This window comes from Vipera berus (assembly GCF_964194415.1).
Source record: "Vipera berus genome assembly, chromosome: 5".
Taxonomy (NCBI): domain Eukaryota; kingdom Metazoa; phylum Chordata; class Lepidosauria; order Squamata; family Viperidae; genus Vipera; species Vipera berus.
This window is the reverse complement of record NC_138207.1, coordinates 102726851-102739929: the sequence shown is the minus strand read 5'-3', so window position 1 is coordinate 102739929 and position 13079 is coordinate 102726851. Positions and strand designations below refer to the sequence as shown.

The following is a 13079-nucleotide window of genomic DNA, read 5'->3' as shown; positions in this document are numbered from 1 at the left end:
AACTAAAAATTAACTATACTTTTAAAGGTCAGTCTTACTAGGCAAAGAATTATTTAGTTTTTTGATCCAGAACTCAATAGAATATTTTTTAAAAATACTACAAATTACATCCAGATATTTGTTGTACAATAAAAGTGTCGGTCTTAAGTTGATTACTTAATAGAAAGGTCTCCACTATATTGTGTATTTATGGTTATTTGTGCGTAATGGAAGAAAACAGTGAAACAAATTTGACAATGAGATAAAAATAAAAAGAGAAAAAGAAAAATGCTATTTGGTTGCTGTTCAGGTTCCTTTTTGTGCTTCTGTAAATTAATATATTTATAAAAATTGGAACCCGTTATCTGCCAAACGTTAAATATTTACCCTTGCCAAGTTGCACGATGTATTGCATATATTTTGGAAACATTCTTATTTAAATTTAGTTAAAATTCTGCTGTGATTATTACATGGTTAATTTTGCCATCATCCTATATTCTCCAGGTTCAAGTCCCAACGAAATGTTGTCAGACTTATTGAGGTTTTTTTTCCAGTATTGAACAAAATGTATTCTTACTGTCCTATTATTTCATTAAATTGTGATGTTTCTTGATGATTTTGGGGGGGGTGGGGGTGGGAGGCAGGATTGATTATATGCAGTAAGAAAAACACTTTTTTCTTTTTCCAAATTTGAATTCCAACATTATCTGCATTGTATTATACACATCTTTGGGGTACTTTTGAGGTGGTTTTTTTTTGGCAAATACATTAAATGTGATAAAATCTTTTCTCATTTTCATATATTACCGGCTTTTATTATTGTATGAGATACCTATCTTGGATGTTATTGCTGGAGTTATATAAACTTTTTATAACAATTTTCTTTTAAGTTGTAGTTAAATCTTTATAGATTGAGTCCATGGTTCTTCCTAGCGTTGTATTATGGGGGGGGGGGGGTTTTCTCTGAAATTTTTTGTTTGTCCTACCTCCGTGTCATATTTGAGTAAGAGTTTATATATGTACCTTTGTTTTTCTTTTTTTTTTATTGAAAAGTTTTAACATACAGTTTATCTTTAACAATCCCCCCCTCCCCCTCCCCTCTCCCTCCCTCCCTACCCCTCCCCCCCTACCCCCCCCCCCCCGACTTCCCAGAGCTAAATACAAGGTATAAAAAAGAAAAACAATCATAAACAAGCATATGCTAACAACCATAAACTCTAAAATCCATCACTCTCTAGCTTATACAGGATAATACAAATCTTAATAATATTAAATATATATAGAAAAGGAAAAAAAAGGAAAAAAAAGAAAATAAAGAAAGAGAAAGCGAAGGAAGACTTATTCAAATGCAACATGAAACTTCTTAACCCTATATTTGTTCTGGATGTACTCAACCCATTTTCGCCATTCCATAATATAACGTTCTTGCGAGTGATCTTTCAGATAAGCCGAGATCTTTGCCATCTCTGCCAGGTCGGAAACCTTTAAAGTCCATTCTTCTATAGTCGGCAGTTCCTCCTTCTTCCAATACTGACCTATTAAGAGTCTTGCTGCCGTAATTAAATTCAACATCAACTTAGTGTCCACAACCGTAGCATCCGTAATTATTCCCAGCAAGAAGAGTTGCGGACAGAACTTTATCCTTTGCTTGAAAATCTTCTGCATATTCCACCAAATTTTTATCCAAAAGGCCTTAACCTTTTTACAAGTCCACCATACATGAAAATATGTTGCATCTTCATCACCACACCTCCAACATTTTGGTTGATAGTTCGGATACATACTTGCAAGCTTTTTAGGATCTAGATGCCATCTATAAAACATTTTATAAAAGTTCTCTCTTAGATTTTGAGCTTGTGTAAATTTTACATTCCTCACCCAAATCTTTTCCCACGTGTCCATCGTAATAACTTCTTGAATATTTTGGGCCCATTTTATCATACAGTCCTTAACAAGCTCTGTTTCTGAATCAATCTCTATCAATGCAAGATATATCCGTTTAATATGTGCTGGACCCTGATTTCTGATTTGCTTTATCAGATTTTCATCAGTCATTGTAAAGCCATTTTTCTGATCTTCTTTCCACCTGGCCCGTAGTTGAGTATATTGAAACCAATTCTGAACAATCTTCTCATCTCGCAAGACACTATATGGTTTCAAACACCAGACATTTCTTTCCAAGTTTAGAATCTCCTTGTACGTAGTCGCATCATGTTTGAAACCAGCATGTATATTTTCTATTGCGTGTTTTGGAATTGCCCACAATGGTATCTTACAGTCTAGCTTATGTCTGTACTTCTTCCAAACTCTCAGCAATGCCTGTCTTAAAATATGCACTCTAAACACATTATCTACCTTCTTATCATACAACAAATATGCATGCCAACCAAACAACAAGTCGTGGCCCTCCAGATTTAATAATCTCTCTTGTGTCAAATTGATCCAATCACTTATACCTACTAACGCAGCAGCTTCATAATATAATTTAAAATTAGGCATTTTAAGACCACCTCTTTCACGAGTATCCTGCATGATCTTAAGTTTGACTCGTGGTCTTTTCCCTGCCCAAACAAATTTATTGATACCTCTCTGCCATTCCTCCAAATTAGAATCTTTCTTAAGAATCGGTATCATTTGGAATAGAAACAAGAATTTAGGCAGGACATTCATTTTCACTGCTGCAATTCTTCCCAGTAAAGACAATTGCAATTTTTGCCAACTCTCCATTTCTTTTTGGATTTTTCCCCATAATTTTTCATAATTATTTTTATATAATTTTGTATTAGAGGGCGACAAAAGCACCCCCAGATATTTGACCCTTTTGACAATCTCAAATCCAGTTAACCCTTCTAGAAGGGCCTTTTGCGATACTGTCATGTTTTTGGCCAAAATTTTAGTTTTTTGTACATTAACTTTAAATCCGGAAACCTTCCCATATTGCATTATTATCTCCATCAGGTCCACAACAGAGCTCTCAGGCTGGGTCACTGTAACAACCAGATCATCTGCAAACGCTCTCAATCTATAATCCTGATCTCTAATCCGTATACCCTTAATTCTTTCTGAATTTCGTATTTTTACCAATAATATCTCCAATGTTAACACAAATAACAAAGGCGATAGCGGGCACCCTTGCCTTGTACCCTTCTCAATACTACAAGCTTCAGTCAAACTATTGTTAACTATTATTTGGGCAGTTTGTTTTTGATATAATGCCCTAATTGGTTGCAAAAATTTATCCCCAAAATTCATTTTATCTAAAACTTTCATCAAAAATTGCCAATTCAATTGATCAAAGGCTTTTTCAGCATCTAAAAAAATTAGCACCGCAGGGATCTGGTTGTTCCTTTCCAAAAATTCCAACACATCAACTATATGCCTCACATTATTTTTCATTTGCCTACCACTAATAAACCCAGTTTGATCCCCATGAATCACCCGTTGCAGAACCCTCATCAATCTATTAGCCAACACCTTAGCAAATATCTTATAGTCTGTGTTTAGTAGTGATATCGGTCTATAGTTTTTTACTTGAGTAGCATCTTGGTCTTCCTTCGGAATCAAAGAGATAAAAGCAGTTCTCCAAGATGGAGGCACCTTTCCCCCTCTCTGGATTGTCTGGAACAATTCCTTTAACGGTTTAACCATCTCTAATTGTAAATTTTTGTAGTAGGCCGCAGTCAGACCATCTGTACCTGGCGCTTTATCAACCTTCAACTCCTTAATTGCTGTAAATATTTCTTCTTCTGTAATCAATTGATTAATCTCCTCTTTTTGTACTTGCGTGAGAACCGGGATGCTAGCATTCTCCAAATACTCATCAATATCTTTTTCATTAATCTTCTCCTTAGCATATAATTTAGAATAAAAATCCACGAAGGCTTTCTTAATAAAGTCCTGTTGAAACACTAGCTTCCCCTTATGTTCAATTTTGTCTATGTTAGAAGCCCTCTGCTTCTTCCTTAGTCTATAAGCTAGCCATCTACCTGGCTTATTAGCATTGCAAAAAGTATTATGCCTAGCAAACCTCAAGTTGGTTGCCACTTGATCAGCCATTAATTTATCAAATTGCCCTCTTAATAGCTTGATAGCCTCCTTAGTCTTCACATCCCCTGGACTCAAAGTCAAGGCCTTCTCTTTTTCCTTAATTTCATTCTCCAATTCTTTCCTTCTAGCTTCCAAAGTACGTCTGCATTTATTATTCATATATATCAGCACCCCTCTCATATATGCCTTGCTAGCATCCCAAACCATGTCCATAGACGTATCCTTATTCATATTAATTTCAAAAAAATCCTTCACCCGTTGTTTACATTCTTCCACATTTTTCTGGTTTCTAAACAAGTTCTCATTTACGCGCCACGAGCGCCTATCTCTATTGTCCTTATTGATCTCTAACCATACTGGACTATGGTCAGAAATAGCTCTTGCACAGATCTTAACCTTCTTAATCCTAGAGAAAAAGTCATTAGTCAGCAAAATGAAGTCAATCCTAGAAAAAGATTGATGTCTATCAGAAAAAAAGGTATAATCCTTTTCATGCGGGTGTATGTCACGCCAAATGTCTCGCAGTTCCAAATCATCCTTCATTTCAAAAAAAAGACTTAGGCAGTCTAGCATGGCACGGAATACGCTTAAAAAAACCAGCTTTATCCATCTGTACGTCCAAAACACCATTCCAATCCCCCATAAAAATAAACGATTTGTAATCCAACTGGGTAAGCTTTGTATGAAGTGAGCTAAAAAAATCAGCCTGTTGTTGTTGTTGATTAGGAGCATATAATCCAACTAAAAGCATTTTTTTACCTTCTAACATCAAGTCTATCATTACGTATCTTCCATACTTGTCTGCTTCAATTAAGTCCGCTGTTATAACATTTTTAACATAAACAACCACTCCGTTTTTCTTGTTCATTGCAGAGGCAACAAATTGCGTACCCAATCTTGAATTCAGTAAAAACTTTTGGTCCATAGCCCTAATATGCATTTCTTGCAAACATATAACATCAGTCTTAAATTGTTTTAAATATTGAAAGACTTTCTTCCTCTTCTGGGGCGAATTTAGTCCATTAACATTCCAAGTTAAGAATTTAGTCGCCATTCTTGTCCCCCCGAAGCTTCTGGAGCACCCCTCCAATGGCCCTATCTTCTTTGGGCCGTGCTCCTCCCACTGCCTCGCTGTAAGTACGATTTGAAAGTTCCATAAACTTCTGGTGGTCTTGTTCTTTTATTTGTTTTGCTCTTTTTAAAGCAGCACGCGTCACCCTTAGCTCTCCAGCATCAGCCAACAAAGTTGTAGTTTGATCCCTTCCAGCACCCTCCTCCTCTGTTAGACCATCTTCAGCCTCATGAGGTTTTTCTTCACCAGATCCCTTTGCCGCTTCCAAAAGTGATAGTGGGGTTGCTTTTAAGACATTATTGTAGAAATCACGCGCCTGTGCCACAGTAGCCAGACGGTATCTTTTCCCTTCATACATCGCCACCAGCCCCACTGGAATCTCCCATCTGAACCTTATATCACATTGCTTAAGTTCCTGCACCAGAAATGCAAAGTCCTTTCTTCTCCTTAAAATCTTTGGAGGAATTTCCTTTAAGACCAAAACTTCTTGGTCAGCAACCACCACTTTGGTATCATAGGCAGCTTGGATAACTTCATCTCTGATTTCTCTCTTTGTGAAGTAAACCACGACATCTCTAGGTAACTTCCTCTGTCTGGCAATCCATGAGTTAACACGAAAAGCTTTATCCATACATCCCTTTATTTCAGATGCTGGCTGACCCAATACTGCTTCCAGGGCTTCAGAAATCAGCTGCTTTAAATCTTCTTTAATATTTTCTTTTAAGCCTCTGATTCTAACAGCATACTGCATCTGATGAAACTGGACAAGGCTTAACTCTCTGTCCATTTTGTCTCTTAAGTCTTCATTCTCCAATACCTTTATTTCTAATACAGCATTTTTTTGAGTCAAATCTTCCACCTTTTCTTCCAGACTTTGCACACATTCAGCCACACTTTCCACTGTAGACAAAATGTCTACCCTCATCGCACTAAATTTCTCTTCCATCCTCTCTTCTATTCTCTCCTCCATTTTTGCCAGTTTATCACCCAATGTTACTAAAATTACCTGGGCATGTTTTTCAAGGGCATCTTCTAAATCCTTCGATGTCAATGCAGCAGGAGGAAGCAAGGCTTGCAACGGTGTCTGTTGCACCGGAGAAGTTCCAGCACTCCGAAGGGTTTTTGAGGGAGGTTTAGCCGCCATCTTTTACTTTCACTTGTGACGCAGTTTCACTTTAAGTTTAAAAAGTCCATTAAGCTCGAGAGAAAACATAAAGATCCTCTTCTCCTTTTTCTCTTGTACCGCTCTGCCTGCTCCTTTTATTCCAGGGTCTTTCCTTCTGGCAGGGGTGGTCGTAAACGCCTGGCTCTGCTCCAAGAAATCCGGAGCAGAGACGCTGACCAGCTGGGAGCAACCCAGGCTACGGGGGAGTTCGATCCTTCAGCCGCCCAAGTTTTGAACTCAGGCGGCCCCGGAGAACTCGACCCCTACCTGGGGCCTCACCCCCTCCTCTTCTCCCGAGGAGGGGGCTTCAAATTCACCCGAACAGCTGATCGGCGCTGTTTCGGGTGAAATCTACACAGCTGAGCCGCGGGCAGCCCGAAAAGGCTGTCTCCGGCGCTCCGCCGCCACCGGAAGTCGAGTTTATATATGTACCTTAACGAATCGTATTGGTTTTGCAAATTTCAAATTCAAATTTTATTTTTTTTCCTTAACACCCGTCCTTCATTCTTGAGATCTGATTTTATCCTTCCAGTCATTTGCTAATACTTCAACCATGGTTTATTCCGGCCCTCGCTGAATAATTTTTGCTGTGCCTTTAATCTATTAATTAAGTCGGAGTGAACCAGATCTGCATATGTAATTGTGTTCTTCTAACTGTAATTATCTCCAACATGGAAAGGATTTGAAGGAAAAACTAGAGGTGAAATCGTGGGACATCTTCTATCCTTGCTCTCATACTTTTATCAAACTCGTCCAGTAATATCTCTCTTTGAGTGTTTATGCTCCTTTATGTCTCTGGGAAAGGTTGAGGGCAAGAGAAGAAGGGGACGACAGAGAATGAGGTGGCTGGATGGAGTCACTGAAGCAGTAGCCGTGAGCTTAAATGGACTCCAGAAGATGGTAGAGGACAGGAAGGCCTGGAGGAATGTTGTCCATAGGGTCGCGATGAGTCGGACACGACGTTGCAGCTAACAACAACAACAAATGTCTCTGCAGCAGAAGTATTATAAGTATATAGTCTCTGCACTAGGAAGTCAGCTTCCTAAACCATGGTCTGCATTACCTAGATCACAGGTCTGCAACCCGCGGCTCCGGAGCCACATGTGGCTCTTTCAGCCGTCTCCTGCGGCTCCCAGTCCTCTGCCATGTGCAGTCCAAAAAAAAAGTGGGACTAAAAAAGTTCAACCAATCAATTCAAATATGCAGGGTAGGTGCATATCTCACCTTGGCTCCACTCTTCAGTCAAACCCTGTTCTGTGCATGCGCGCATGTACGCGCATGCGCACACATTTTTTGCGGCTCCCAGTTTTTCCTTTTGTGAGGGAACCGGTTCCGAGTGGCTCTTTCACTGTTTCAGGTTGCTGACCCCTGACCTAGATGAAGGGCTAAAGGGCAAGGGATGGAGTGAACCTCACAAGAACTGGAAACAAATATCTGAGGGCAATTCGGAAATAAATCTCAGTTTGAGCAGTGAGGACTGGAAGGAGAAGGTCATGTTGCCGTTGACTCATCCGCTAGATCAATTGAAAATGAACAGTTTTTTCAATGAAACAGTGGCTTGCGTCACACACCGCTTCGATTGTGACCATGTGCTTCACGATGCTGTTTCAGGGTGGCTTTGTTCCCGGGGGGGGATTTTCTTTTTTTTTGCAGAAGGAATTTCAAACCTTGCAAGACGTTATGACAAGGGCCTCAGTTTGGATGCCAATTAGGTCAAAAAGTCATGTAATGTTGTAGTTTTTTTAATGAGAATAGAATAGAATAGAATAGAATAGAATAGAATAGAATAGAATAGAATAGAATAGAATAGAATAGAATAGAATAGAATAGAATAGAATAGAATAGAATAGAATAGAATAGAATAGAATAGAATAGAATAGAATAGAATAGAATAGAATAGAATGATTAGGAGGGACATGATAGCAATGTTCCAGTATTTGAGGGGCTGCCACAAAGAAGAGGGGGTCAAATTATTCTCCAAAGCACCAGAAGGCAAGACAGGAAACAACAGTTGGAAACTAACCAAAGAGAGAAGCAACCTGGAATTGAGGAGAAACTTCATAACAGTGAGGACAATTAACCAGTGGAACAGAAGTTGCCTCCAGAAATTGTGGGCGCTCCATCACTGGAGGTTTTTAAGAAGAGGCTGGACAGTCATTTGTCTGAGATGCTGTAGGTTCTCCTGCTTGAGCAGGGGGCTGGACTAGAAGACCTCCAAGATCCCTTCCAAGTCTTCTATTCTATTCTATTCTATTCTATTCTATTCTATTCTATTCTATTCTATTCTATTCTATTCTATTCTATTCTATTCTATTCTATTCTATTCTATTCTATCCATAACACAACTGAACTAATAAATAGGCAGCTTTATTGTTTGAGAATAGTGGGTTAATCATCCACCTGAATATTTACATTTAAATATTTAGAATATTTACATTTAACACCCAAATGAGCCAGCAAAATAACCAACTGACTAGTTTTAACGTGTATTAGTTCAACTTAACGGATTTATAAAAATAGGTCCTGTCAGAAGAGCTTTCAATCAGAGGTTAGTATCGATTCTCATCCTCAGGAAAAGCACAGAGCTATGACAGCTTAAAATGCTTCATGCCGAGCAAACAATTTGCCAGAATTTGAAGAAAAGTAGGACGTTAAAATATGACACATTTTGTTGCACTAACAGCAAATAGCTAGAGTAGCTAGAGGCATGCTTTCTTTCTTCTTTTTCTATATCCCTCTTGATAATGAAATATCTAACTCTTCTGTCATGTATTCTCAGCCATCATTACAAGGATAGTGTCTCAAACACTTCTAACCTCTTGTATACCATCTTCCGGAACTAAAGCAGGAGTCTTGCTTTGTCAAATGTGCGTGAATGAGAAGTGATGATGGCGGACGCGCTGGGGAGAGCTCCGTAGCCCCCAATGGTAAGGCGTCCTCCCAGGAGCCCCCCAGGGATGTCAACGGACCCCTGGGGTGGGGTCAGAAGTTCGGGCAGATGAGCTGGGCAATTGTGCCGCCCGCTGCCTCCCGAATCAGCCGTAGGGGCGCCGGGACATCTCCACCCCGCCGCCTGGGCCGTTGGCGGCCGTTGTAAATGAGGCCAACGCCTCCGCCCTGCCTCTACCGCTTGTTCTACTGCCGGGCAAGGGCGGCGTCTCCGCGGATCAGCTGTGCGGCGGAGGCGCCGACAGCGAGGACAGCAGCAGCAGCGGCGACGGCTCTCCAGCCCCCAGTCTGGCCATCTGTCCCAGGAGCCTGGCAGCGACGGTGGCGGTGGCGGCGAGGCGTCTCCGCCCCGCCCCTGGGCCACTGCAACCATTGCAACCATCCAGGAGGGGCCGGCGGCTCTGCTCTGCCCCGGCCCCCTGAACGACTCCCGGGCAGCGGCGGCGTCTCCAAGCGATCAACGGAGGCGCCGCGGACCAGCAGGGTGGCGGAGGCAGCGGCATCTTCAGCAACGGCAGCGGTGAGAGCTCTGCGGGCCCTAGTCTGCTGTCTCCCACGGTCCTGAACACCGGGCAAGGGCGGCGTCTCCGCAGATCAGCTGTGCGGCGGAGGCACCGACAACGAAGACAACAGCAGCGGCGGCGACATCTCTCCAGCCCCCAGTCTGGCCATCTGTCCCAGGAGCCTAGCAGCGACGGTGGCAGTGGCGGCGAGGCGTCTCCGGCCCGCCCCTAAGCCACTACAACCATTGCAGCCATCCAAGAGGGGCCGGCAGCTCTGCTCTGCCCCGGCCCCCTGATCGACTCCCGGGCAGCGGCGGCGTCTCCGAGCGATCAACGGAGGCGCCGCGGACCAGCTGGGTGGCGGAGGCAGCGGCATCGTCAGCAACGGCGGCGGTGAGAGCTCCGCGGGGCCCTAGTCTGTCGGCCCCCAGGGGGAGGGCATTCTCAGTGGGTGCGCCAGCCCTCTGGAACTGCTTGCCAACCGAAATCCGGATGGCCCCCGACCTCCGCACCTTCCGGCGCGACTTAAAAACTTACCTGTTCCAGCAGTCCGGCCTGGCCTGATAGCTCTAATTGGGGTCCCAGTTTGTTTTTACTATTGTTTTTCACTATTGTTCAATCTGTATACCTACCTTACTCTGTACACCGCCCCGAGTCCCTCGGGAGAAGGGCGGTTTATAAAAACAAATAAATAAATAAATAAAATAAATCTGTTGCAAGCACGTGGGATGATTAGTAGGAGTCACCATGAAGATGAGCGTGAAACTACGTTCCAAATGACTTGAAGAGGCCATTCTCATGTCTTTTAGTAGTAACTGAAGGTAACACTTGACTTAACTGGAAGGAGGAAGAGGAGAAATAGGCCTCAATTGGAATAGAATAGAATAGAATAGAATAGAATAGAATAGAATAGAATAGAATAGAATAGAATAGAATAGAATAGAATAGAATAGAATAGAATAGAATAGAATAGAATAGAACAGAACAGAACAGAGTAGAGTAGAGTAGAGTAGAGTAGAAGAGAATATAGAATAGAATAGAATAGAATAGAATAGAACAGAACAGAACAGAACAGAACAGAGTAGAGTAGAGTAGAGTAGAGTAGAGTAGAGTAGAGTAGAGTAGAGTAGAGTAGAGTAGAGTAGAGTAGAGTAGAGTAGAGTAGAATGGAATAGAGGATCAAAGAATAGAATAGAATGGAATAGAATAGAATAGAATAGAATAGAATTAGAATTAGAATAGAATAGAATAGAATAGAATAGAATAGAATAGAATAGAATAGAATAGAATAGAATAGAATAGAATAGAATAGAATAGAATAGAATAGAATAGAGCAGAGCAGAGCAGAGCAGAGCAGAGCAGAGCAGAGCAGAGCAGAACAGAACAGAACAGAACAGAATAAACAGAGTTGGAAGGGACCTTGTAGGTCATCTAATCCAACCCCCCACCCGAGCAGGATTCCCTACATCATTTCTGACAGATGACAGTCCAGTCTCTTCTTGAAAATTTCCAATGATGAAGCTCCCACAACATCTGAAGCCAAGCTTTTCCATTGGTTGATTGTTCTCACTGTCAGGAAATTTCTCCTTATTTCTAGGTTGAATCTCTCCTTGATCAGTTTCTATCCATTATTCCTTGTCTGGCCTTCGGGAGCTTTGGAAAATAGGTTGACCCCCCCTCCTCTCTGTGAGACCCCCCTCAAATATTGGAAGAGTGCTATCATGTCTCCGCTGGTCCTTCTCTTCACTAGACTAGCCATGCCCAGTTCCTGCAACCCTCCTTCGTATGTTTTAGCCTCCAGTCCCCTGATCCTCTTTGTTGCTCTTCTCTGCACTTTTTCTAGAGTCTCAACATTTTTTTATAGTGTGGAGACACAGCATAGGCCTTCTTCAAGTCTTGACATTAACATTGGTTTGAGAATGACATAGAAGAGTGGATTTCCAAAAGACGTAGATCTCCCTGACTTTGACAAGAATAAATTCTGGGCTATCTGGCTGTAGGACCTTTCTATCATTCCTTCCCAGTGTTTGGAGAAAACCAGTGTCCCATGGATGGTTAACTAAACATTGAATGTGGAGAGGAACACATTCTGATATTAATATTTACTTGGGGAAAATATGGATGGATTGCACCAATTTGCTAACCTTTGATCACCGAGATGGGTGCTTGTTTCTTAAATGCTAACTAACCAGTGCAGAATTGTAAATGATTAATGGTTTTATTTAGTGACCAAAAATAATTATGCATCAGCAAGTGGCAGTGCCCGGTCAAAATTATCTTGGCTTGGAGAATAAATGAAGCTGCCTTGGATTAGCATTTGAAGGGGAAACAAAATGGGGAATCTCAACAATGGGAAAGAGAAAAAATAATATCAAGGATAGTAAGGGCAAATCACCTCCATACGTGGCCAAGAAACCTGAATGGATATGGTATTATTATTTTTTTAAAAAACATTATTTTCTTTAAGGTACCAATAAAATAAAATAAAGAAAAAAGCCCAGAAAATAATAGAAAGAATAACAGAGTTGGAAAGAGGACTCATTGATGAAGACCCTGATCTTGCAAAAAATGGAAGGCAGAAGAAAGGGATGGCAGAGGATGAGAGGGTTTGATAGACATGGTAGACATGGGTTTGGGCAAACTCTGTGTGCTGTCCGGCTCACTCACACATACACGTAACAGTGGTTCAATGGGTTTATTAATATTCCCCAGCAATTTCCTCCACCAAAAACCCAAAAGTGTCCCAATTAAGTCCAGCCACAACCAGACCAATGCTAGTCCACAGAGCAATGGCCAGTGAGTCCATAAGGCACTTGAAAGTTTCCCAAACAAGATCAACTCGCCAGACAAAATTGAATCCACAATAGAAGAGGGTTTCTGAGGCAAGAAAAATCCAGAGTTCCCAAGGCACGATCCAAGTCAAGGCACGGTGTCAATCCAAAACAAGGCAAGAATCACAACAACTAGAAAACAAACATCTAGGAAATGAATTGTTTCCAACATCGCCTCCATCTGTCTGCTGTGCTAAATAGCCAGCTTCTGGTGCAGCCCATCTAGAAGGGCGAGGCTTTCTCCTCTTGAGTAATCTGGCTGACCTCCTCTGCTCCTGCCTTTTCTCTGCCCTACGTGGTCTCGGATCAGGTGCGGAAGGCAATTCCTCTTCCTCATCGCTGAATGGCTGCAGCTTTCCCCACCTGAAGCCTCAGGGCTGTCGTGCTGCAGCTGTGCTTCAGACAAATCCCTCTCAGACGGCTGCTCAAAGACATTGACCAACTCCTCTCCAGATGTGACTGGGAATGGTTCATCCTCCTCCAAGCTGACATCTGGAGAGGTATCTGGGGAAGCGTCCAAGGGCGTCATCACA

At 41.8% G+C, this 13079-nt stretch overlaps 1 long non-coding RNA gene across 1 annotated transcript; it reads right to left on the bottom strand.

Annotated features, from left to right (window-relative positions):
* Positions 1 to 613: 613 nt before the first annotated feature.
* Positions 614 to 6805, bottom strand: LOC308668523. Its single transcript, XR_014026546.1, has 2 exons — positions 6696 to 6805; positions 614 to 1002 (listed from the first exon to the last, which is right to left on the bottom strand). It is a non-coding gene; the product is annotated as an uncharacterized lncRNA (long non-coding RNA).
* Between the last annotated feature and the right edge of the window lie 6274 nt (positions 6806 to 13079).